Here is a 27,936-nt window from a genome sequence, read left to right on the forward strand (position 1 = left end):
TGTCAGCCGTTTTGCTAGGCACGCTCTTTAACACAAGTATCTGATCAGTAAATTGCATGGCAGCAACTCAAAGCATTTAGTCACGTAGACATGGTCAAGGCAACCTCATGAAGTTCAAACTGAGCATAGTTTATCTGGGATTTTCCCACACTATCTTTAGGGTTTAAAGAGGCTGGTGAGAAAAAGGATGCATCTAGTGAGCAGCAGGTCTTTGGGCAGAAATTTCTTGCTCTTTTCAGAGTTCAGAGGAGAATGGGAAGGCAACAGGAATTCAATAAACCACTTTTTACATTCAAGGTACGCAGAAAAGAATATCTGAATGCAGAACACATCTAACCCTAAAGCAGATGGGTTACAGCAGCAGAAGACCATGCCGAGTGCCACTCCTGACAACTAAGAATGGGTGATAACTAACTATGATAGCTGTAATAACTATCAGACTAATTCACCAAAGTTGGAAAATTAAAAAAAATAATTTCTAGTGCAACATTCAGATCATGGTCAAAATTAAGCACTGATCAGCCTGATTAGCACATCAGGCTGATGATGTAATGGTGTGGGACATATTTGCTTAGGCCAAGCAAAGCAAATATGAGGATCATTTACATCCCACAGCCTATCTGAGTATTGTTGCCGACCATTCCTTGATAATCAAATCTTCTGAGGGCTGCTTCCAGCAGGATATCACGCCAGTTGGTAAAGCTCTAATCATCTCAAACTAGTTTTTGATCACGACAAGGAGTTCACTGTACAGTCACCAGATCCCAGTCCAGTAGAGTTCCTTGTGATGTGGTGGAGCGGGACGCTTGTGTCGAGGATGTGCCACCAAAAAATCTGCAGCAATTGTGTGGTTGACAGAATTAATAATGCTATGCTGAAGTTATTCATTTGAGGAGATCGACTAATACAAGCCTAGTACAGCAGCAGCCTTTATTGCTGCTCCTCCTGCTGATTGTTTTCAGCAGAACCCAAGCTAATTGTATTATATTGTAATTACCAGGAAGAAAAGCAAAACTTTGGTCTCATCTGTACAGTTATAACTCATATCATTGCTATTCTGTACCCCTGTTTATAGCTTGTCTTTCTCACACAAATCTTTCTCAAGGCCTCTGAAATGGTAGGCCTCTGAAAATATCCATCAGTAATTATCCCTGTTTTAGACCTTTATGTTCACTGCCTGATTATCAAAGTTGACCAATGTTATTCATTATGTTCAGATTTATGCCTAATGAGCAAAATTAAAATAATATAAAAGTATTCAGTAGTCAGACTTGAGTTTGAACCTGTTTAAATCCTCCATCCTCCACAGCCTGTCCAATGTCCTCCAGGTTACAGAAACTATATGAAGGTCACTCACCTTCATATGGTTCATATGATTCACTCATATTCTAACAATATTGTTGTCTATGTTTAATTCTGCACAGATTATTTTCGTAGATGGAACAAACGGTTTTAAGGAATTATATTAACAGCCCTTTGGGTACGAGGTGTTGATTTGCAAAGCAGTTTACATGCAGGTCAGGTAGCAGGCCCCCTTAGCACAGTTCTGCTCATTGGAAATAATCCTAAAAGCAGCCAGAGGCAGGAAACTAAAGTCAACCCCTTTTAACATTTTGGGAGAATCTGAATTACAGTCTGGTGAATCGTAGACAGGTCTGTGTGAGTCAGCACTGGCGCTGAAATATGGAAATAGTCTCATGATCAGATGTCATGTGTGCAGAAAAAAGGCCCCATTTAACCTGTTTTTTTAAATAATCATCGGAAAGGGTTTTGAGGGATCTTCTCTATATTTTGTGTATTTTCTGTGGCAGTGCGAGAGCTGAGACATGAAGGTCAAAGCAGCAGAATCACTACGCTTTAGGTACCATCGCTGCTTTCTCGCCTGCGCCTGTAGCATTGTGACCTGGTCGCTGAAGCTGCTTTCCTTCCTTTCAAGACTCCAAAACCTTTACTCGTTTCCACCAGGAGTTTTGTCAAAACTTCAATTAAGAAGCACTGAACTTTTCCAGGTAAGTCGCCACCTTTATTTCCCCCCACAGACATGCTTTGCTTCCCGTGAAGAACTTTTGTGCATTGTGGGTGAATTACAATTCACAGTTCAGCACCTGAAGCTTTAATAGGAATTCTGTCTACTGCTCCACCTCTAGTGGCACGACTTTTACAAAAATGCAGGCAAGTAGAGCAGACTAAAGCAAACCACGTTGTGATTTTCAACTGGACTCTCTTACCTTCATCTCTCCTGTTCCACTATGCTTGCACAGCTTCATCTTTTGGCAGTCTCACCTGGCTGTGTTAGAACTTCTTCCTTTGAGCTGCCTGTGAGCATTTCAAATGCATAAAAAGACTCCATTCAAAACCTTACTTGAATAAAATTATGTAAATGTTACCGGCAACATGTATTTAAAAATATCATCAATACTCTATCACCACTCTGCAGCACAAAAAATATCTTACCTGTCAGTCTTTCGGTGCTTTAATCTATAGAAATGCACCGTATTCTGTAGAAAATATGTATTATTTCCCTTTGAGGTATAATTCAGAGGAAGTATAGCCTAAATTCACACAAAATGGGAAAACTAAAGTATTTGTACTCCAGTCACAACCTTGTATTTTACTGCCTCATTGTGCATATTACTGCAGATCTGCAGAGTGCCTTATGTCTTGATTATCAGAATGGAAACTATATAAATATGAGAGCTAAAAATCACAGCAGAATTAAAATGCTCAGGTATGATGTGGCATAGTTAACTATAAGTTATGTACAGGTAATTGATAAACTCATAAACATGAGGTAGAGTAATTAACAAACTGATCACTGGACTTCAGAGTTCCCTCTCTCAATTAATCTGAATGTTCTGTGTGAAGTCCTTCCAGGCTTCTGCACATGAATATCATTAATGCATGCCGCCCATCCACATCCCCCATGCAACTGCCACCTGAGAGAAAGTTGTTATGATACATGAAGAGATGTGTTTTGCTGTGATCTGGTGGCTGTCTCAAACTGGTCAAGAAACTACTTACTTTGCCTTTTTGTGACTGCACACTCAGTGTGCAGTCACTGAGTGACTCAGGTGCAGTTAGCCTTGGGCTCAATGCCTTATTTGCAGAGCTTCTGCAACATGTTAGTATTGCAGGGTTGCAAGTGTTGCTTACTGCCTGCTCTATTTACCTGCACCTCCTGACCTATTAGTGCCTTAATGAACTGAATACTACCATGTAAGTAGTAAGACATTTAGAACGACAGTGGATTAGATGATTGTCTCTTTTTTTCTCTTCCAGAATTGGAGAAAAGGATTAAGAAATTCTTTGTGTGTGCAAATTTGCAATGTCAAACATGCAAATTTCTTTGCATGTTTGACATTTTCAATACAGAAGAGAGACGTCTCTTTCACTGGGTTGCCATTAGTTCTGCAGCACATAAAAAAGACACACAGAAACACACGTGCATTTTTCTTGAAGTTTATCTTACTTTTCTCCTAATTTAGTTTTGAGGGCATGCTTCTTGTTTCAGTGTTTTTTAGTTGTATTTGAATGTGCATGTATATCATATCAAGACATTAAGGGAAATGCACCTGACTATTATCTTTTCAAGTTTTTGGAATTTTAATTGCAAAGGTTTTACACCTAGTTTGGTTTTTAGTTTTTATTGCCACTTCCTAGCTTTTATATCAGTCTTGGTACAGTATGAGTCTGAATGCATACAGTCATATTAAATAGCTATACAGACACGGACTGCACACATTTCTCCTGTATCTGTGTGAGCTCTTCTGCTCACTAGAGGAGATCTAAACAGTAACACATAAACACATATTCACACTTTGTCTCCCCAGCTGCATTTCTAAATTGCAGTGAAATTAAATCATTCTTTAAAGATGTATTTCTGCTTTTCAGAGAATAGATGTGTGAGGTTCTTCAAAACCTGCAAAGTGCCAGAGCATTTCCCGGTGGCCTGAAGGTCATTTTCGGCCTGCAGCGAACCGTCAGTGAACATGGATTGAACTTGAGCAGCAAAGTCACAGAAAACACAAGAGAGCTGACGGACCTCTTAGGCGTGACTCTGCAGGGTTCATGGTGAGCACCCCAAAGGGGAAGTGCATGTGGGCTTGCTCTTTCTTTCTGTAAAGCCTTTACATGCTTCTAGTGGAGTCAATCGGCATAATGCTGACTCCTCTAGAAGAAACATGGAGCACAGAAGGAGAGATTGGAAAAGAGGGGAATGAAAAACATGAGCATGAAAACGCATAGTTAGCCTTTTTTTTTTTTGTACTCTTGTAGCTCATGCTCAATTTCAGTAAGTTCAAGGTTGCATTGTAGATTTATTGCATGACGTATGAAAAATGTTCTGTGTCTGTCCTTGTGGCAGCAGAGCTGATTCTGCTGTCTGTGCAGTGATGCAGAGGGCCTTCAGTATTGCCCATGATGGATAACAGTTTGTTTAACTTCAAGTGTTTTCCCACTTTGCAGGAAATCCCAGAGTAAGACTCACTAATTACTTTATTGAGTCTGCTCCGATGCTGCTCCCAGAGCACAACATACCGTTCTCACCACGGCAGACTGGTAGAAAATCTCTAGATAAGGGGAACGCACACAAAAATGTGTGTGATGCTCTTGGTTTATATGAATATTTATTATTAAACTTTGGATGTTAAAACTGAGAGACTTTGCAACGGGCCTTTTCAAATTTAAAATTGTTGACACTGAAATTCTAGCATATCCAGTCATGGAGCTGTTCACATTATGTGTGCGTTGTGTTATATTCACAATTACATTATTACACTTGCAGCCATTAGCATATATCTACAACCACAATAGCTGACTTTTGCTCTTTTTTTTTTGGTTTCTTAATTTTGTCATCAAGTCTCATCTCCATTCAAATCACTTTTTGGTACCATGGTTCAGTTCCGTTAGTTTTCATTAGTGCATAACACCATTATCACTGATACACGAATGACTTGCGCAGAAAAGGGGTAAGAGTGATACAGTGTGATTTTATGTTTGTTTGTTTGTTTTCAAATTGCAAAATGTAATATTGAGACAGCTTTCTTTTTTAGCACGTATCATTAAAAGTCTAGTTGGATGGGTAAATTTTTTCACAACTCCAAAACTTTGTTACTGTAATCGCAGACTGAAGGAATATGTGACTGTGCCAAATTAACAGTTAACTGCTAGCTGGGTTCTCTGCGGGTGCTCTGGCTTCCTCCTTCAGTACAAAGGCATGTTAGATTAAATTGTGATTCTGAAATGTCAGTAAGTGTGGCTATACGTCTGAATTGATGGACTAGTGACCTGTCCAAGGTATATCCTGCCTTTGCTCAGTGACAGAAGGGATAGACTCCAGGAAATGTAAGTTTATTGTGTAAATATCCGGTGATTTTTAACCAATTTCCCTTTATGATACCGTAAAAAAAAGACGTTTTCTATAAACAGGCACACGTTCCTCATGCACTGCAGGCCGTCTGCCATCAGATGTCGCTGTTTAACAATTTTAGATATGTAATTCACAAATAGCTGCAAACTTTATACTCATACCTGGCAATATAAATTAACGTTTTTACCATCAAACAAGAAATAAACAACGGATTTCGGGTCTCTAGAGAAATAAAAAGCAAAAACAAAACAGAAAAACACAACTATCCATTGTAGGTCAAGATAAAATATGTCTTCGTTTGTTTTTATTTCCCCTGTCTTATGTGCTAGAGAAAAAGAGAAAATATTAACGTCACATTTAAGTGATCTCCTTACTTACCTTAACTGCCACAGCAAACAACATTACACACCTGAACATCTGTTTTGTTAATAACATTTTTTTTTTAATGATCTGCATCCATAAATAAAGTACCAAAATAAAGGTGCAATAACTAAAAGACTTCACCTAAGAAACTAGACACCTTTTGCAGTAACCTGCCCAGGATGGTATTCAATAGGAGCTACTTCCTCCCTGATAATTTCAACATAAAAGTACACTCTTAAAGCTAAACACTGATGACTCAGAAAGTGTTTTTTCATCTATGTATATCACACTTCTGTCATAAAATCTGTCCTTATGACAGTTTTAGAAGATTATTAAAGGATACATTTACAGCTGTGGATACATCTCATTGAGTGAAATCAGCTGAGACACAATACAGTGTTTGTGTGCATAAAATGGGTCAGTGGTGGCAAACATATAAGCATGTTTGCACAGGAAATAGGTTGCTGACACTGCTGGGCAGAGTGATTATAGACCGCCCAGCTGTCCCAAACATCCTGTGTTTGTTGTGAGCTCATTTTACTTCATATTTTTTGTGAATATGCAGTCATACAGGATGACAATAAATTAAATGATATGCGTGTTTTCAGGCAGATTGTGCCTTGTTTCAATATTTGGTGCATATTCCTAAATAGGTTCATATTTGATTGTATCATGTCGAGCACAGTGCCGGTGAAAAGTGGCTGTAAGTAATTTAGTTGGTGTGCACTGAGCTGTACAATTAAGAGACTGATTTTATGCTGTTTTATTCTTGTCTTGCGCCACATGCATCTTCACGGGAAAATATCTGACAGCTGCAGTTTGCAAATGGAATTAGATGAGCACATTCAGTTACTGTATTTTTAATAAATTCTGCATTTAAACAGAGGATTTGCTAAATGCAGTCAGCTGTTTAAGATAAGATAAGATAAGATAAGATTACTCTTTATTGTCATTGCACAGTCATACATAGTACAATAGTACAATGAGATTGGAAAACTGTCCTACGTCGGCACTACATATAACACAACACGACACGATATGACACATCACAACGCAACACAAACAACACAACACAGTATATTAACTTGCACACTGTTGTTATTGCACATTAATTATTATTGCACCTTGTTATAATATAAATATTATTATTGTTATTGCTTTAAACATTGTTACCCCCCCCCCCCCCCCAAAAAAAAAAAAAAAAAAAAAAAAAGTCCAGGGAGGTAGCCAGTCAGGTCAGCTATTTGCATTGATCAGGGCTATTGCCCTGTTGTAAAAGCTGTCCTTGAGTCTGTTTGTCCGGGACCTCAGCAGGCTGAACCTCCTGCCAGACGGCAGCAGCTTAAACACCCGGTGTCCTGGGTGTGTACCGTCCCGTAGGATGCTGCGTGCCCTCTTGAGACAGCGAGTGCTGTACAGGTCCTTCAGGGAGGGAGGAGGATGTCCAATGATTTTTTGGGCCATAATAATGACCCTCTGGAGTGCCTTTCTGTGTGCTGTGGTGCAGCTGGAGAACCACACACCGATGCAATATGTCAGCACACTTTCAATGGAGCAGCGGTAGAAGACGGTCAGCAGCTCCTTCTTCAGGTCCATTTTTCTGAGGATTCTCAGAAAGTGGAGACATTGTTGGGCCTTCTTTAAAACCGCAGAGGTGTTAGAGCTCCATTGGAGGTCTGTGTCTATGTGCACACCCAGAAACTTGAAACTGGAGACCCTTTCCACACACTACTTACTTACATACTTGCCACGTGTATAATTAATAATAACACGATCTAAGGTGACAATAAATATTCACTATAATATGAACAGGGGCCATATTGCATGCAAAGTGAGGATATTGATAGCAAAAAGACAACTGAAAACTAAAAGAAGATGTAATAGAATTTCAGTTGACTCAAATAAAAATGAAACCTTGACTCTGAAAACCAATAAAAACAAAGTAAAGCACTCTCATAAAACACGCTAACAATAAATAAATACATAAATCAAACAGGAAATGTCCCCAGTTTTCATCTGTGTAATTTTGGTCAAATTTGTCAACAAGCCCCACATTTCTTCATGATTTCATGTTAACTGCCACCACAATGTGACGTTTGTTTTGTAATAGCCTACTTACTAGAAACACCCAACATATTATAATAATTAAAAAGACTGAATCTGAAACTAATGAAAAATGAAGCAAAAGTGAACTTTGGAAACAAACTGAAAGGAAAATATAAAGGAAAGTTCATTAGAAATACAAAACAGCAGGAAAAAGTAAGGTGTGGTTTATGTTGATTTCACGTATCACTGTTTCATCACAGAGGGTCCTGTTCTCATCTTGTACTAGAGAGCTTAAACAGCACTGTATGGGGTTTATTTGCAAGACTCCACAAAGATCGCCTGGTTATCTCTGCTCTTTGCCTGAATTTAAACATAGGACTTTAAATGTCAGCTCACAGGACATTGTTACCTTGGCTGTACCTTTTACCCACAGCAAACTATGGAAGAACTACATTTGAATACTTTCTTGCACACAGATGGAACAAGCTAAAAAAAACTATGAAGTTATCTGATTCCATTGGAGCATTTTAAAATGTTATATTTGTGTATCTGCAACTACTCTTGTACTTTTTTCTTTTTCCTTCTGTCTTCTCATTTACAAGAAGACAGCAAGAAGGCTGTCTTCTGTCTTCATTTACAAGAAGACAGAAGACAGGGGTTGCTTTGGCAACCCCTAAAGGGACCTCTTGTACATAGCTTTTTTCATTTCTGAGCGTGTATACTGTGTCATTGTGACTTTGTGCTCTTAAACTGTATGCCCTTTGTTGAAAAGAAGATCTCAATCTCAATGGCCATCTATTTGAATAAAACAATTTAATTCTACTCTTTCTTTTGGCTGCTTCCTTTAGGGGTCACCACAGTGGATGGTCTGCCTCCAGCTGACCCTATCCCTAGGATTCATATCATCTGCACTGTTCTCCTTCACTACATCCATGAGCCTCCTCTGTGATCAACATCTTTTGTCCAGTATATCCAGTCTCTCTCTTCTACACAAGTCCAGACCATCTCACTAACTTTGTCCTAAAACCGCTTAAGCCGTCCCTCTGATGTACTCATTTCTATTCCCGTCTAACTTGGCCACTCCCAACAAACATGTAAACATCTTCCACTCTGCCCCCTCCAGCTCAGCCTCCTGTCTTTTTGTTTGTGCCACCGTCTCTAAACCATAGATCATAGCAGGTCTCACCAACATCCTGTAAACCTTCCCTTTCACTCTTGCTGTAATTATCTATCTCAAATCACATCCGACACTCGTCTCTGGGCCTGCACTCTCTTCTTCACTTCTCTTGTGCACTGTCCGTTGCTTTCGATGGTTGACCCCAGGTATTTAAACTCATGCACCTTCACTACCTCTACTCCTTGCAGCTTTACAGTTCACACACGTGTATTCTGTCTTGTTTGCACTGACTCTCCATTTGCCCTTTTGGTTGGACATTTCCCGTGTGCCTGCGTGGGCCTCCTCTACTCCACCTTCCTTTCACAGTCCAAAGACATGCATTATAGACTTATTGGTCATTCTAATTTCGCCATGTAAGGCAGAAAAGGTGACTTGTAAATGTACGGTTAAAAAAATTGTTTTTACAGGGCAGTAAGACAAGAAAAGTACATTACATTTCACTTTGAATTTTTATTTTCATTTAGGTTTAGTTTCAGTTCCTTTCCTGTGTGGAACTGCTCATTTCAGTTTAGTTTTTATTGTTGGAAAATGTTCTGTTTCAGTTCAGTTTTTATTAGTTTCAGTGTTACTTTTGGTATTTACTTTTTAATTGGGGGTGGCATTTGTCAGTCTATTACAATGCAAACACTTCTCATCATGTAGACATTGCAGTCTCAATGAACATGAAAAAAGCAAACGCTAAAACTAAGCACATTACCTTGGTGTTTTTTATTCTAATGAGTTTTGTAAGCACACAGTTTGTTTGTCTTTATAAAAAAAACCCTAATTTTTAATTCTTATTTAATTTAAGTAAATATTTTCCACGCAATATTTTACTTTTGTTTTAGTCTACTGTAATAACGGTGTTACAATTCGGATATTGCTCCCTTAAGATAGAAAGTCTTATTTTGAAAATACAAGTGCGGAAGTAAGTTTAATCGCGAAAGCTCACTGGACCGCCACACTTTTTTTTTCTTTTTTTTTGACGGAAATGAGGGCTAACCATTTTTTTCCGCGTCAAGTTCGTGGCTGAAAGTTTTCTTCCTCTCTCTTTTTTCCCCCCTTTTGCGGAGGACCAGTCGCATGCAGTCACAATGAGGGAGAAAGCGAAGGACTTTTTATCGCACGGCTTCTCCTCCGGTGTCCACTTCACGTTGCTCTTCACTGACGTCGTTTAGACTTACTTTAATGCACAACACATTTCCGTTATGCGAAGTCCAACTTGTTGGTTAGTCGTCGTGCTGCGGTGGGTGCCCATCCGAGATAACGGAGAACGTGAGTATGTTGTGGCAGTAACTTTCACCCCCCTCCCTCTCCCACACTCTCTTCTTAGCATTGCTAAACTTTTCTTTCTTTCTTTCTTTCTTTCTTTCTTTCTTTCTTTCTTTCTTAAATGTAGCCACTTGGCGACTAATCCCAAAATTTGCAGCAGCGATGTGAACATTTTTTTCTTCAAGATCGGAAAAAAGAAATGTAAAAAAAAAACAAAAAAACGTGGCCGTGTATAGTTTAAAGGGTCTGCAGGAGTAGCTTCCCGAGTTGGTTGCATGCAGGCGGTGCTGGCGCAGATTTTCCTTTTTTTCCCCTTTTGCCCCTAAAGTGTTTTTTTTCCTTTTAACTAGAAATTAACTTGGTCCTGTCAAACCACAGAACAGCTTCTTCTGTCTCAGCGAGCACAGCTGTCACAATATACACACATGAAAATGTGCAGTTGACAAGTTTGTAACTAACTCGAGTGAATTTATGTCACTCAAAAAATTGTTTAAGGCTTTGGCGCAAATTTACTCAGCAGTGGTCGCCATGGTGATGACGCAATACTAAGCCCACTGTCCCTTGATTTTAGTGATTCGTGTAAGGTATTTAAATACAGAGATAGGCACTGATAAAGTGCGCTTTAAAAAAATACAGTGTTAAAAACGTGCATCTGAAATTTAGTTTGCGCCTATTCATGACTGCTGGATGGAGATTAGAAACTAGTGGGGAGAAGCCACTTGGTTTGAGAGTCCAGTGCTGTGTGTGTGAGAGTGTGTGTGTGTGTGTGTGTGTGTGTGTGTGAGAGAGAGAGAGTAAATCAAAGTACTCATTTGTGTGTGTGTGTGTGTGTGTGTGTGTGTGTGTGTGTGTGTGTGTGTGTGTTGGAAGGAATTCAGGTCTATTTCTGGCTCATGGCTGTTTGTGTGTGTGTGTCTTTGTTTGCACCGATTCCAGCTTTTAGAGCTTTGAAATGAAGGTACTTTTGGGAAGGTGAAGGCGTGTTGGCCAACGTGCCTTTAGTTGTGATGATTCAGTTTAAGGTGTGTGACTGTGGAGTGCTTTATGTGGCAACGTTGGTCTGTGTGTGTACTACAGGAGCATGATCCTTCAAAGTAAAAGCTTCACTAGCTGTGGTGGTTGCTGAAATCCTCTGACCAAAAAATGTGTAGTAAAGAGCAGATGGAAAACTACATTCTAAGATGCTTTTTGGAAAATATTGGGGTTATGATGCAGATGAAAACAAAAAACACCAGAGGCTGCTAAACATGTTAATACCAATGTATTAACACTCAATTGGGGTTTGTTTTGTTGTGATATAACTTGGGGAGTACCACATCAAGGCTTAAATGCATTTTTTATTTAAAACATTTTCATGACCACCAGATATGTTTTGCCATCCTTAATCGCCATCAAATGGGTAAAATAGCATAAAGACATGCTGACTTCAGTAAAATTAGATGGCCCATTACATGCACCACTGTTTGGGTCACAATATAATTACAACATTATATTGGAGGTAATAATGAGCTGTCATTCACGTTAACATTTTCTTAGCATAATTCTGCCTCTTCTACATTTTTCGGTGGTTATGTTATTTTACTTTTGCCCGTGTGTGATCTGTGTGATCTTAACAGGTGCTGAAACTTACCTGCAGGGTACATATTTACCTTGTGAGGTCTGCATACTTTGACGACTGAGTCATTTCGATGCAACAGTCACACCTTGAGCCACAGAGGCAAAAAATATGCCTCTTGGGTGGTAAAGTAACACGGTTTTGTATATAGTTTCTTTGGCTGATAATTTTAACTCTGTCGAGCCAACCTGACGGGGTTTATGCCAGACAGGCCTGCAAAGCCAAGAGAATATTTAATAGTGCATTGGGTTAAGGGAGCGCTATTCAGTCACCATAACTTACAGTGTGGGATAAAGAGCGATGGTGAGCGATGTAGGTGCAGCCATGGCTACGTCTTCTGTGCAGAAATTAATGAATTAGAAAGGCAAAAGAGAGACAGCAAGGAGTTTAGTTCCTCCTTCCAGCATGAAGAGAATGTAATGTAGGCCATTACCAGCTGGAAAACAGTGAACCATATCAGACACAAACTAAAATGACTGAACTGATTGCATCAGAAGGTGAAACTGTATTGAGTCGTGGAATATTCCTTTTTTTGTAGTTTAACCACAACTTAACTCTTTTGTCTGTTGTGATAGTATCTTTTGTTTGAAAATACATCCTAAAAAATTCTTCAGTCTTGGTCGTCATTGTTATAAGCTGGTGAAAACCCTCCACAGACTAAAGCCTATCTGTAATCTTTTTACAGGTTTGCAGCACTTCCAGATTCCTGTTTGGCTTGTGTAGTCTCAAGCGAAACTGTTATTTCTCAGAAAAAACCCTTTTACTTCCCCACAGATTTTCTTGATTTCTGATGCATGGATGCATTGGTTCTGTCTTCACTTCTCTTTTGCTCTTTGTGGTATGGCTAAAGTGGGGGTGTCACACTCATAGGCCACATGAAGTGGGCTATGCCCATAAAACCGTATCAATGCAAAAGGAAGAAAGGGAAGAAAAACTGAATATACAATTACAAGTATATTCTAAAAATGTTTTTTTTTTAAAAACTAAACAGAGACATGCCATTAAAAATGAGCTCAAGTTGAACATTATGCCTGACCTTTGGCATTCATGTAGTGCATTTGAATTTACTGATCAGATTGGAGCTATAGAAGGAACAAAACCTTCACATGTGGTGTTGTTGTAACTAAACAGCATTAGTGTTTTATGACTTTTATTAATCCGACAGCCTGGTTAGATCTCAAAATGCTTTTGGCTTTCTGTACATTTTCATTCCTGTGCGATCCAGGATTAGCAGTGCATTTTGTTTTCAGTTTTCACACTTTGCAAAGCCATGCAGTGGCTCCTGGTGGTGCATGCTTAACACCCGTGGACTAAAGAGGCGGTGTGGTGTACGCACCTAAGCATTCAAACATAAAAATAAATAATAAACCTGAATTCTGTGGCTCATCCTAGCGATACTGCCATAATTTTTTCACCACCAGAGTATCTTGGAGTCTCTCTAGAGAGGAGCATGACTCTTTTCAGCATGATTATAACAAGATTTTTTCCAACTTGATATGATTACTTGGTTGGGGATTTTATGCAATACAGCACATTAATATCCTGGAAGCTGTCTGAGACGTATTTCCTTGAAAGAAAGGAGTGCAGCTTCATCGTGTTCATTTTTACCTTTTTTGTTTTTTGAACCAGTTGTGCATCCAGAAATAAGTGAGAGGAGTGAACTCTGAAGCTTTGGCTATCAGATGCGGATCAGACACTGTCATGGTTCGATGTCTTGAACTGAGATGTTATCAGAGTCAGCTTTTCCGCTTCCCCCAGGGGTTCTAAGAAATCCACTGATGAGACCACGAGAGAGGTCTGACCCACAGTGGCCCTATGGGGAAGAGGGAGGAGGGAGGAGGCGGCAAAAGAGAGAGGAAAGCCATGGGAGATAATTTGGCAGGGAGCTGGGAGTTGACTGAGAAATAAAGAAGAAACAAATTAGGACCAAAAAAAGGGGAAGGAAAGAAGGCTATTTTCTGGTCATAACCCGGACATTATTGAGCTGTTGGTGTGTGTTTATGTGATATGACTTGCACAGCTTTTGGCATCTGAAGCCTAAAATTTCAGCTTTAACTGTGGATTCTCACCACAGACACACACAAACATATACATATAAGGCGTTCACTAGGGTTAAGTACTTGCCTGTGTGTGAACACGTTTGTGCAAGTGTTAGAGAGGGGATACGCATGCGTGCCTGTGTTTTTTCCAAAACAGCAATAATTAGAGAGTATGTGTGTGTGTGGGTGTCTGTGGGTGTGTGTTTTACTCCAATGCACCCTTGTTCTTGTTGGAAGAATGTTGATTATAGTCTTGATTTAGCTGCAGCAGCATAAGGATCTCACTTAAAAGCATGTGTGCGCTTGTAGGCTCAGCATTTGCTGGACATTGATGGATATGTGTGTGTGGGTGGTTGCACACAGTGAAGGTGCATGATGGGGTCAAGAGTTTGTTTTGTTTTCAAGTTGTCCAAAGAAACACTGCCCATCATGACAAGTTTTTCCAGATTCCTTGGCTGCGTGGTGCAGAGCTGGAGTTGGTCGCTGCATTTAAACTGTGCTATTCTTTTGTTGTTGTTTCATTTTTTTACAAAAATGCTAAGTACTTCATGGTTGTAGCATTGCAAATGTGAGAATTTTCTGCCCTTGCATGTCAGACATAGCTGTGTTTTTCTATTTAGCAGAAATACGAGTCGTGTCTCAGCTGAAGTGAAAGTAGGATTGCATTTCTCATACAAAATGTCCAGTTTGCAGCAAGTCCCATCACAAGCACAGAATTTGCTATCAGTGCAGAAAAACAGGATTCTTGGGAAATGTCTTTGTGCCAAAAAGAGGCACTTTGTAAGGCCTAACACAGAAACTCTGTTGGCTCCTTATAAGCCCCGACGTAGAAAGGTTTAGACTCCTGAATTAGCCTTCCGGGAAGTCAGATGCCTGCAGATGATTCACTGCTGATCTGAGTGAATGATGGAGTCAATTATGTCTCAGCCAAATCCCGACAACAACTCAACACAGTGATAGAGTATTGCACCTCTTAAATATTGGCAAAGTGAATCAGAACAGTCATGTGACTCATTCATAAAGTGCTTGTGGATTTCAGACAGACATGCATCTGGAGTTTTGAGTCGTGAATGTTTGAATCGACTGAATTGTTTTGATTTGACTCAGTTTTAGTGGTGAGTAGCTGAGTCAAGGATTGTGTCATCAGCTTTTCCGAAACTAAGCTTTTGTTCCCTTCCCTTCCAGTAAGAAGTTGAGCTCGAGCTTTTGGTGACAGTCGAGCTGAGAAGCTGTTTTAAATTCAACAGTGAACTGATTTTTGTGTTTAACGGTAAAAAAAAAAGCATTCTCATTTGTTCTTGGCCAACAATTTCTTAGCTAATTAGACCAAAATTTTAATATCTCTTGATAATGTGGGGATATTTTGTACCCAAAAGGTCAGAGGTAAAGTTTTGGCTCGGTTTTCAGACCTGTGCGAGTAGGGCCCTCAGTTCTTTAGTGATCTGTTTGGATTGCAGGCAGCCATTTTTGTTGTGAGTGAGTCTGGCCACTGGTCTTTGTAATTATTCATACATCTGTTTATTTATTGATTGGCAGTTTTGGTTCTGGAGCTGAGTGTCAAAAGTAATATCCATATGAATGTCAGCAGAACATTGCTTTGTAACAAGATGATCAACCCACCTGTCAGTGTTTTTTGATATTGTGACTCATTTGTGTAGCTTTAGGGAAAATAATAATTAAATATTAAAAGTCAGGAGTGTATCATTTATCCTGTGATGACGCAGAAATGCAACAGATTTGTGACACATCAGTAGTGGATATTCTCTTGTTCTCTTCTCTATGTTTGCATTAGTCTGCATCACAGAGCTGGAGAAGTCAAGAGGGGATAAAAACAGTGGTCAAGACTTGTCTTTTGTACTGGTTACACTGTTTCTTGCTATACACTACATATGGGCAAATTGCTATTACTTAAGGGGGGGGGGGGGGGGGGAAGGCTCAGGCCTCTGCATTCCAACAACAATAACACAATGCTGCTATTCTTAAGACACAGAAATAAAGTCCAGCCACTTTCTGCCTATTTCCTGTGGTGGGAACTGAGACAGGGAGGCAGGTTGGGAAAGTAGGAAAAGCAAAGGCTGGGTCTATGATGATAAGAAGGAATTCAGACTGTGTGCAGGAGTAATCCACGTTGAGCACTGGAAAACAAAACTGGGGTTTTAGCTTAAATGAAACAGTTAATATGATGATATTATGTATCCTGACTAATACACATCCTTCCAGCTGTCCGACATCCTACCAATGACTAATACAAAACATCTTTACACAATCTGCAGTCTGTCATTATCCTGACCCTGGCATGTGAAGGAAATACTAAACTATAGGGCTCGTGTAGCAACAGGCAAAAGAAAAAAGAGAAAAGAGAGAGGCAAGTTATGACTTTGCTTTGATTGTGTGGATTTGACATGTGAGGAGGGAATGAAGTCAGCAGCAAATGACAGGCATCACAGACAGTACAGGCCTCAAAGCTGACAAAACACAACCCACAAGGAGGTCTGTGTTACAGGCAAAGACTTCATTACAATCAGGTCCGGTAAAGGTCTGATTTGGTGTAACAATTCTCAGAAACAGCGGTTTTAGATTACAGCTTTAGGTTTTGTTAGTTTTTTTCTTTAAAAAGAAGACTGATAAAAATTATTTTTGCCAGAGGTCTGATCATGTGATTTCTGATTGGGTCACAGATAAAAAACTAAACTCCTCATTTGCGACTAGTACGATTAAAGCAGACTCCACACGGGCAGACGTTTGACTGATTTTGGTCTCGGTTTCACAACTGTTACACCCCCTGCTTTCACTCCACATTTAACGTGGAGATTTTTTTTTTTTTTTTACAAAATATTTCCTTCTGATTCTCCTGGAGCATCAGTGTGAAGTATTTTAGCTTTTGGAAGACTGAACAGTTTATTCTAGGCCCCATCACCATTTCTTGTGGCCTCTAGTAAGTACATTTAAACCACTTGAAAGCCACAGTGGGTATGTTATCTGTTCAGCACTGTAGTGGTATTTGAAAAATTCATATCGCGCTTGACATTATAAAGAGTATATCAGTACATCCGATGTACTGGCCAACACTGAAGCACATGGAGTTGGGTTTACATTTAGTGCTCTTTAATCATTCCTATTTTTTCAGCATTTTTGAGTCTTTATACGGACATAAATTTAAAACACACCAATAAAGAAATCTTCAGGTCTGAAGAAACAAGTTTTCAGAATTTAAAGCCAAAATCTAATTTTTGAGCATAAATTTAAGCATCTGTCTGTTGAGATATAAAAACTGCACCAATTTGATGATGATGATGATGATGATGATGATGATGATGATGATACAAAATAAAAGAAACAAGCACTGGCAATCCAGGATGTTTGACCTTATTTCTGATAATTCAATGAAGAAAACCTGAAAAAGTGCATTTTCGGGAAACTTGAAGGACTTCTATCACCATGTGGGATAGATGGCTGGTCAACATATTTTCTAATATAGGAATATTTTAACACTTTCAATCTTATGGCATGGCAAGTCCAGATTTGCAGATCTTTGTAGTGTGATTTCAGTCTCAGTTTCAGTATTGTTACACCCCTGCTCTTACTCTGTAGCTTCTTTGTGAGTAATGTGGCTACATCCGAATTGTTTTCCTTTTACATGTGTTAGACAAAAGGTTTCCTGCTCATTCTCACAGAACAACAAGTTAGCGTTTGGAACAAGGATTACAGAGCCAAAGCTTATCCATGTCTTTGTGATATCCAGATTAAACCTTGTATAACAACACCACTGGTCTCTGGCTGTGCCTAGTGCCTCGTGTTATACCTTTGAATCAGCTGATGCTTTCCTCGGGCTATGGGAAGTTAAGCCCAAAGTTATCTCATGTTTCAGCGCTACTTCCTCCTTTACAATATGTTCTTCAATTATGTAAGCTGTGTGCGTCTCGCTTTCTGCTCTATGTATTATCAAAGCTCTTTCACATCTCACTTCACACAAACAGGAACAGTAAGCCTCAGCCTATGTCATAGACATAGGCTATGTCAAAAGACATAGACATAAGCCTATGTCTTTTTCACGTCAGCCTCTGCTTTTATGCACCTGATCAATCGGCCTCAACGCAGCTCGTTGCGGGTAGCTGATGTCAGGCCGTGCCACTTTGGCGTGATGCAGAGCAGCTTGTTGCATTCAAGTATAAAACATGAAGTGAAAGGAATGGAAAAAAGGTCACATGGTGTCGGTTTGTGTTAACTGGTATGTTGCCTATCAGTACAGCAGGCAGTTGTGCTTGTCAAAACAATATTGAATGGTGGCTGTATTAGAGCGAATTCCTGGACCCTTTTCTCTTGAAAACAGACTTGGATAGTAGTGGTATGTGGATTTTTATTCATGTCGGTTTTCTGTTTTTTTGTTTTTTATGGATGTTGTTGATCAAACTTGGTGGGACATTTATTAACTTTATGTACACTTACAGCCATGAAGCAGCCTCTTCACAGGCACGGCGATATTTTTTCTTAGTTTACCGACCAAACTAGAGAAGTTATGAAAGTATAAATTTGTTAGTTCATATCGTAGACTGTACATAAAAGATCAGAATCCGAATACTTTATTGACCCCTAGGGGAAATTATTTTTCGTTACAGTGCTCCATTATAAACAAACATTAACAAAGACTGGATGGAGGCAGCCACTGAAGCAGTGCCCATTAATTTCTTGATTCCTTGTTTTAAAGTATTTAGTTTAGGTTATTGGTCACTGCCAGTTTGTCTTGTCACTAACTTAACAGCTAACAGTAGAAAACTTGGTTAGTTGTATCTAAAATCTGATAGTACTAAAAAAAGATAGATGAAATTTAAAATTGAACTTTCACACAGTGGTGCCCACATGTTCTAAAACAAAATTAACTTAATATGCTCAAAAAGGCACCAGCAGCACAGGTTGAGAGGATTTGAATGAAGACTAATTAGTAGACTGCTACTGGTTATAATGGTCTCTGTTGGTATACTTGTCAATCAAGGCAGTCAAAATGGTTTTATTCATCCACTCTACAGTTATTAAGGAGAAATAAGCTAGTTTCTGTATCAGGCTGCTAACGTGATTGCTGCTGCTTAAAATGGGATTGTAATGACCCATTTATTCTCGCCGTTCTCACTCTCCCATCTATAGCAACAGTGTTAAAACATAGCAAAAATAAGTAATCATAATACTAAGAACACTAGTGACGACGTGTCTCAGTGGAGTGATGGCAAAAAAAACAATTAGCGATTTCACATCTTTTCAGTTTCATATTGTGACTCGGTTTATTTTTATCTCAGAAGCCGATAAAAGCTGACCCATTTCCTCCCATTAATATAATGTTGATAAGAGCTAAAATTACCAGCTGTTCTTCAGCGGGAACATTTTGTAGCTAATTTGGCTTTTTGTGTGCTCTCGTATATCTGACCAATGATCATGTCACAAGCTGTTGGTGCTGAATTATGATCTGACTTACAGTTTTTCTCTCAACAGTTTTAGCTTAGCTGATGTGATCATATAATTTTTTTATGCATGTGGATAAAAAAAAACCCCTGCAACTCTAAGCTGAAGGTCCAGTGCATAAATTTGCACTTCCAAGGTGCATCGTGCAGGCTATGATGAACCTTAGCTGTGTCACAAATGATCTCGGTTTTGCTTTGTTCTTGTGGAGAGAGGATGCTTGAATTGCACTTAATTATATATTTATTTAATGACACTGTCTGTGGCATTTCTCTGAAAAGAAGATCATATGCCAAATTAGCATTAGCCACTTTCGCATATCATCCACCCTCTTAGTCTAAGTTAGAAATACCCTATAGCTGAAATCACAACTTAGCTGTTGTTTTTAAACTTCTTTAAAACTTGTAGGGTTGTGCAGGAGTTTGTAATGGCTAAGAAGTAAATGCTCATTAACACAGAGTTTAGTGGGATGCTTTTTATACATCATATATTTCATACTCTTTAGGTTATCTGAGGAGCTGTTTTGGGGAATTATAATTATTAAAATACATTATGTAGTGGCGAAGAGACGAAAACGTGCGTAAGCATACCTAGTTATTTTTTGATAGTTATTTTTTGTTATTCTCCTTCTCAGGAGTTGGCTCACAACGGATCATTAACAGATGGTTATAAGCTAACATTATGCTGGCTAATGTTAGGCTTAGGTGTCCTAAAAATGACACTTTCCCTTTGATAAATAGATTGATTATATTCTCATATTATATGACAGTTTATTCGCTAAGTGTCCAAGTCCAATGACCTTAGCTCCATTCCAAATAGGGCTGGGTGTCGTCACTGATTTCTAGAATCGATTCAATTCCGATTCACAAGATCCAGAATCAATTCGATCCACGATTTGATTCAATTCGATTCGATTTGATTCGATTTGATTTGAATTGGGGAAATTTTGCCTCAGACAGTCAGAAATATTATAATTCAGATCATGCATCAGTACATTTCTATATTTTTATATCTATAAAAAGAAGGCTGACACTTGTGAGACTTTATCAAAGGTGTAAACATCACAGCAGATGCCTTTGTGTCAAAGTAACTGAGGATAAAACACAGAAAAACATGAAGGCAATTTTCCAGGCCTGGGATTTTATAAAAAAAATTCTGCAGTAGATCAAAAACAGAAGACCGTTAATCAACATATGAACATTACCTGATGCTGCTGAAGTGAAGCAGAGCAAAGTTACAGAGGGTTTATTAGAGACAGGTAAGCGTTTTCAGTCAATATTGTTTGGAGAGAGATCAAACTTGCAGCTTCAGAATCAGCGCAAAAAGGACATAAACACAAAGCGCGGACCCGTCGAAACATCAGAATCAGCGAGCTGTCGGCTTTCAGCCCCGACCGTGTCCGTGCCATCGGGTGAGAAAGGCGACATTTAGCTGATTCTGATCTGTCGGCGGGTCCGCGCTTTGTGTTTACGTCTTTGTGAAGAATCCGCGTACCTGCTCTCATTTACTGTTTTAGCTGTTTGGTGGTTGTGGATTTTGTGAGGTTTAACCTGAGATTCTGGCGTTTCGGGCAAAATAAATTTATATTAAAAAATTGATTCAGGATTTTAATGAATCGATATCACGTTATCCAAGCTAGAATCGATTTTAATCGATAAATCGATAATCAAAACTCACCCCTAATTCCAAAGACTGGTGTTGCTAATAGCGGCAAAAACAGGATCAATAACAAAACAGAATTCAGTCGATGGCAGTCTGCAATCTACTGACATCTAGTGGTGAGATTTTACACACTGTACCTTTAAATTTAACATATTAGGTCATTATTAAATAATCAGTGTGGTGTATGTATCAGAGTAGATAAATCGAACATTTATAAAATAATTTAGAGGTTATTCTTAAATATGCGATTTAGCCTTAAAATACGAAAGCAGAAAAGTTCCCAGAACCACTTGTTTTTTTTTCACTTGCAGCTTTCACCACAAATGTGTATTCATCATGCTCACAGTTAAATATTTTAAGTAACAGCACTTGTACTTGATATTCTAGTTCTCTCCCCACGTAAGGCAGCACATTGGTGTGCATGTGTGTGTACATGCACGGTGTCTTTGCGTGTGTGCACTGTTTGCTGCTTGCCAGGGCAGGGCTTCCTGTTGCTGTGATTGCTGCCCAGGCAGAGCAGAGCAGTGATCCTTTGGTCTCCTTTCCTCTTGTGCTCTGCCACCTGGACCTTCATCCACAAACCTGGCGCCGTCTCCTCTCCTCTCAGCTTTCTCCTGCTTGTTATTCTCACTTCCTGCCTGGCCTCTCATTATCCGCCCATCTGTCTTTCTCTCTGTCCTTGTGACTGTTGTTCCTCCTCCTCTTCCTTTTCTCACTGCTTTATTGCCTTCTCCCCCCTCTTACAATCACTTACTGTGCCCCTGCTTCATAAGTTTATCCGTATCTCTGTGATTCATTCAATGATTCAGGGAGTGAAAATTCAGAGGTAATAAAATCTGTTTTTGACCCGAGTTCCTTGGACATAACATGTTGCTGTGTTATTTTTTTTTGGCTTTAGGTTTTTGTGTGTGTGATTTATATAAATTTTCCACTGCAGTTTTTACAGGAAACGCCGAGTGTTTGATGTCTCTGTGAGCCTCTATGCCATGCATATTAATTGAGTCATAAGCAATAGATTGGATCCGGCTGATCTCGGTAATAAGGCTCGGGCTATATAAAGGTCGGACGGATGTGGTTTGCTGTAAATTGCATTTTACTTAATGAGCGTGACAGTTAGGACTGCATCCTATTTTTTGCAATAATGTACAACTAATCAGCACATAGAGGTGTACATGTACACACATTCCCAGACCAGTTGCTCACACATCTGTATGTTTGTGTGTTTTAGAGCAAGAGCAAACAGTTTAGCTCATCGCCCAACAATCTGATATCTATTCATGTTTAAGTGTGTCTGAAAAAACATGGAGGTAGTGTCTGTGATGTCATGTCTGGAGGGTCTGGCGGGAGTGCAGTGTAGGAGCTGATGTGTAGCAGTCAAGTAGTAACTAATGTTTATTGCGCCTGTGGTTGCATCTTCTTCCTGTCTTTGTGCAAAAAGGAGTTCAATTCCACTTCTGCTATCATTAGTTTCTCATATTTATCTTTTTATTCTTATAGTTTACAATTTCTTCACAGCTTGCTCTTTAGGGAAAGTTCGCTTGATTTCCACTGTGAATTCAGTGAATTTGGAATTTTTTGTAAACATTTTTTATTTTAAAATGATTTGCTGATTAGTAGAGCTGTAATCATAGAGTTGGCTAGTTGATTATTTAGGCGATATTGTTTACATGACTATAGATTTTGACAAGCCCCGGCCACACATGCCTAATGACTGGTGATCCCCTGAAAACCACAGGTCACTCTGGAAAATGTGTATTCCTCAGTTGAATGGCAAGTGATTGCTGGTGATTGCTGCCTGTGTGGTACTGCGCTGAAAACCTGCTTGAAACCAAGCTGCTTGCCAGAAGATTGTTGTGGGTGTCCATAGTTTGCATGGAAGATGCTGACTTGTTTGCGAACATCTTTGCCAAGTGATGTTAAAACTGTGAGGAGTGTGATGTAAATTGAAAACAAGACCGGTTGTCTTCAAAATCAAACTTGGATCAAGTTGGCATCTTCCATGCAAACTATGGGCGACTGTAGAAATCTGCAGCCAAAACTATCACATTGAGGTTGGTATAGCATCCTCTTTGTGACCAGTTTCAACTAGAAACAGCCACCTGTTGGGGAATACATATATTTCCTTTAGTGACTGGAGGTTGCTGACCCCTTACTTTCATAAGGAGAAAAGTGCAACACCAATAGCCTTCCTGGACCAGTTTAATGGTAGTTTAGTAGCTGGAAAAGAAGACTACATTATGAAAAATGGTATGCTTTGAAACATCCAAATGTAATCTCCATAAATCTGCAAAGTCTCGTCTATTTATTTTTTTTAAAGTCTGGCGTGCTTTTTCCGGTTGTTTACAGTGGCAAAAACAGCTGTAGCAACGTAACAAGGTGCTAGTCATCTTTTCCACGCTTCCTAGCTTAACCAGCTGTCCAGTAACAGTGGAAAGACGGTCGAGCAACACACTGACCGAATGTCACAACAAGTGTGGAACAGCAATGAAGGACAAGTTAATGCTGCTGCTCTCTGAGTATTTATGCCTGCACCTGTTCAGCAACCAAAGTGTCAGAGCTGCTGAGGCTGTGCCTCTTTGGTACTATCAAGGACTCTGAGCTGAGTATTGTCAGGAGTGCTGAGTACTTTTAGCATGAAAAAACCCAACAACTCCGAGATGTACAGAATCTGCCAAAATTAAATTGATACTGTTTCATTGGCATATAGTCATCTTGTCGGTGTTAGGATCTTCCAATACTGTCATTTTTCAGTATGCAAGGTCTGATAATTTCACATTGGCAAACCTGAGTTAAACCACTTAAAACTCAAAGGCATTAAGTAAAATTTAAGAACATAAATTAGATAATTATACTATTTCATGTTTACCAACATCAAATGTTTTGCATTGTCACCCGTGACTCGGGTGACAAAACATTTCAGCTTCGGTTGGCAGCGGGACTCAAAAATTCTCCCTTATACGAACTCACAGGAGCCTCGAAATCAGTTTATTGGTTAAGTAAACTTGTTTTTAAAACCCTTTAAAATCTTATTTTACGAGGTAGTTTAGCACTTGTCAGACTTGTAACATTTTCCCACCCAGTCTGCATTTCGGTTATGCATCCAGCATCTAGTGGCCATTAGAGGTGCTGCAGCACTCTCAAACCAGACCCCTACCTCCTAATTTGAATGCATGACCTGAAAACTCAGGTCACTTCAACACTTTCATGGATGTGTGTGTCCGTTGCATCAAACGAGCTGTTCCCTAATGGGGACAACAGGGTAACTCAGTGGTGTGTGAGAGCTGATACCAGGCCTGTGAGATATAAATAGCAGTCTACATCCACCAGCAGCATAGATTATTATCTATGAGTTGTAGTGTTATATAAGCCGCGGTCTTGGGAGATTTTATTTTCTTGGTTTTGCTCCAAAAAAAGCTTTTTCTTTTCTTTTTGAGAGGAGCCATGTGGTGTTAATGTTTGTGCAAACAAAAAAATATTGAGCAAAAGATCATGTTGTCTCTGTTCCCTGCAGACCACATCCAGGACGCTGTTTACTGTAAATCATACTGCTAGCACTTCCATTTAGTGGGAATAAAATGCCGCAATATAACACATGAATTTCCCCAGTAAGTCCTGAGTCATGAGGTTACTCACGCTAACAAGATCGATTCATGTCTGTGTTTCAAACATCCTGTTTCCTTCCGTCTTGATTAAAATCAGACTCTTTTATGTCCACTTCTGGAGCGTGTACATCATGAGTATTAGGGATAGATGAGAGCTGTGTGACTCATTGTGGTGTCTCGCAACCTGACCTGGTGTGGGGTTAACTTTATAGGACAAGGTCAGGATACAGTTTTTATATTCACTGACCAACTACAAGCTAATTTAGATAATAGATAATTACTGCCTAAGTTATTGTGGAGGTGATTCAAGATGGCTGCTGAGCAGTTAGGCTTGCTTCTACAAGGACTTTGCCTCATGTCACATGCTCAGAAAAGATTGTTTTATATTTGTCTAAATGTCAGCAAGTGTGACTAGCTGCTGCGTTTTGACACTTGTTTGACATTTTGCCATTTGTCCATTAAAGACTTGTGTGGTATGCGTCACTACCTGTTTGCTCTTTTAAACAGCAGTGGTTGACTTGCTGCATCAGTAGTTTCACAGTAGCATTTGTTTGGTTAGATCATTTTTCTCTTTTTTTCTTCTTGCCCAAAAAAACTGACGTTGATCTCGACACAGTGCAGCAGTTCCTCAGGTTGTTTTGTGGTGTCGATGGGGGAGAAAAAAGCGGTGCCATATTTCTGTAAAGCCCACGAGAGAGACGAAGAAAGCAATCAGTGTGCCATTGCGAGCATGCGTGTGCTTCGCAGAAGAAGAATGCGGGCATTGTAGGGGAGGAGAAGGAGCTTGAGGGAGTGATGAGTAAGGTGAGGAAGGAAAAAAGGCAGGAGTGCACAAATGTTTTCCAGTTGCAATTTCGGGTGTTTGGATTGGCTTTTTTTTCTGCCGTCTCCTGCCGAATGCTGTCTAGGAAAGCAATAATACAATAACAAAACACTGAGCTGAGGTTAGAGGTCCCGGATAAGAACAGAGAAAGGAGACACAAACACTGTGTTAGCCTTTTTGTTTCCCCTCACAGTTTGAATATGGCTCTTCGTCAAGGTAAAAAGTAAAGGAAGTTTGAGTCCAAACACATCTGGAGATCCTCAGAGGACAGAGAGGATGAAAAGAAAGGGAAAACCCTGGGAACGGAGGCGGCCAAGACCCCAATGGATACGGCGAGAGGAAGTGTGTGTCTGTGTTTTTGTGTGCATGTGTGTGTGTATGTTCTCTAGGCAGTGCTGAGTCATCGCTGGGCTGGCCAGGCAGATAGAACCAAGCTTCTGGGAGGCCAGCTGAAGGGGCAAAGTGAGGCATGCACTGAGCATGCTCTGAAAAAGTACAGGAAGGGAATTAGTTGTTGTGACAGGACACATCCAGGAACTTTAGTGACGCAATATTTCACGATGCCAACTTTTCACTGCCTCATTGACGTACGTGTCCCCTTGATATGTTTGATGGTGCTAATGAAAAAACGGCACGCTTATTTTAAGATGTGACCTCACGACTTTTACAAGTCTTCATCTCAGAAGGTTGTTGCTCAGGACACGGAGAGAAATTAGATAACAAGACACGTTGCTCCATGTTTTGGCCCGACCACAGCGCGACCCCCCACCCCCTGTTTCTTGTGGTTGTCTGTGATCTGTTGGACCACAGTCTGTGACAACCCCCCCCCCCCCCCCCCCCCACCAGACACAGAGACACAACAGCCCACACGCACCCATATGCAAAAGCACTCTCACACTTCCTGTATGCCGATTAGACTCTTCTCTGCAGCACTGGAGAAAGATGGTATGTACTGTAGGCACATGTTGAAGTTAGAAGGTTAAACTCCTGTTAATGATACTGCAGTTTACGTCTTATAATCTAACTGTTCAGCTGTTGCTCAACACTTTATTATGGAAAGACATGCAGGGCAGAAAAAGAAGCAGCTTATATATAATGCATGTTGACTTCTTTGCTAAAAGCACCTTGAGGTGTTGCTTTTGGTTTGTGTTATGGTGAATATTCTACTTGTGTTCACCGCTTTACTGTGCAACACATAAGAAGAAATCTGACTAGTTGTTGTATCCCAGTTACAGTCTGTTAGTTACACCATGTGTCTGCAGTGTTTACACATGCAAAGTGGCAGTTTTAAGATGAAGCTTAAATTCACCTCTGTATGTATGTCTGTGTATGTGGCTGTATTTCTTCCAGTGGTGGGTTTGAGTGTCTTATATCCAAGCACAAACTTCCAGTTATAAAATTAAGCCAATGTAGAAGTGCCAAGAACTGCAGATGGCAACTAATGGCTATTTGAAGGAGGTGCCAAAAGTGAATCAGTCGCCATAGACTCTCGTGGTAAAATGCCCACATTTAGTGCAGAAATAAAACATTTTGACAGTTTAGTACAAAAATCAGTTATGGTCTCTACAGATGTTTTTCCCCCTTCAGAAGTTTCTTTTTTCCTGTTTCCTGGCTAAATCGTATTAAGACTTAAAGTTCGGCATCATTGTAGGCGTCTTCTGTCCATTCGATGGAGTCAGGAAACATTCTGTTTTAGTTAACACCTGACTAAGTAAGCTTGCACCAGCACCAGGTGATAATGCCACAGCCCTGCCTTCTTGTTCCAATATGGCCACGTCTGGATCAAAACAAAAACTTAAGATGAACACGCACAAAGTACCAAAATGGGTGCTCCAAAAGTCCACACAGCTGATATTACAGTAGCTACATCCTTTTTTTTTTCTTCTTTTTTTTAAAATATCCTATCTATGGCTCTTCCTGTCTGCTTCAGAATTTAATATGTCAGCGTTTTAGGACTTTATCTAAATGTTCAGTCATATTTGTCTTCTTTCATTTCCAGAAGACCCAATTCTGCTTCTTTATTCTACCAAAAATGTGACTCTTTCATTGCCATCATTGGCTGTCTCTAAACGTCACTTGAATCTTGCTATACCTGAACAGAAGTCGTGTCCAGTTATTCCAGCTACCATTTTGGGGTCTCTCAAAACTAGAATAAAACCCAGTCATGCCTGGGCTACTCACTTCCAAGTCAACACACTTTTATGTCATCCTTATGCTACATGCCCAAAAGTGTGTTCTCCCTGATCCCCTATGCCTATTTGTTTAGTATACTCAAGGTCAAAAAAGGATAAACACACACACACACACACACACACACACACACACACACACACACACACACACACACACACACAGCAAATGGGCGTTTAAAAAGAAAGAAAAGAGAAGGGCTTGTTGAATACTTAGGAATACATCCTTCCTTTATTCTGATGAACTGTGTGGTTAAAGCTGTTAACCACACAGTTCTTTTAAATTACAACAGTACTAGTTTTTTAACGGTGGTGGACAGGTTGAAACACGTGTGCACTGTACAGAGAAGCTG

The 27,936-nt window shown here is 39.7% G+C and overlaps 1 protein-coding gene across 5 annotated transcripts in view; it reads left to right on the forward strand.

Moving 5' to 3' along the window:
• Positions 1-9,889: 9,889 nt before the first annotated feature.
• The window catches only part of sh2b3 (SH2B adaptor protein 3), a 63,881-nt gene continuing 45,834 nt past the window's right edge, over positions 9,890-27,936 (forward strand). Inside the window, exon 1 of one of the 5 annotated variants that reach the window (XM_085181145.1) lies at positions 9,890-10,212. The gene's annotated coding sequence lies outside the window, so the exon portion shown is untranslated. The other 4 variants (XM_085181144.1, XM_085181148.1, XM_085181146.1 and 1 more) reach the window with 4 other exon arrangements.

This window comes from Neolamprologus multifasciatus, chromosome 12, assembly GCF_963576455.1.
Source record: "Neolamprologus multifasciatus chromosome 12, fNeoMul1.2, whole genome shotgun sequence".
Taxonomy (NCBI): Eukaryota; Metazoa; Chordata; class Actinopteri; order Cichliformes; family Cichlidae; genus Neolamprologus; species Neolamprologus multifasciatus.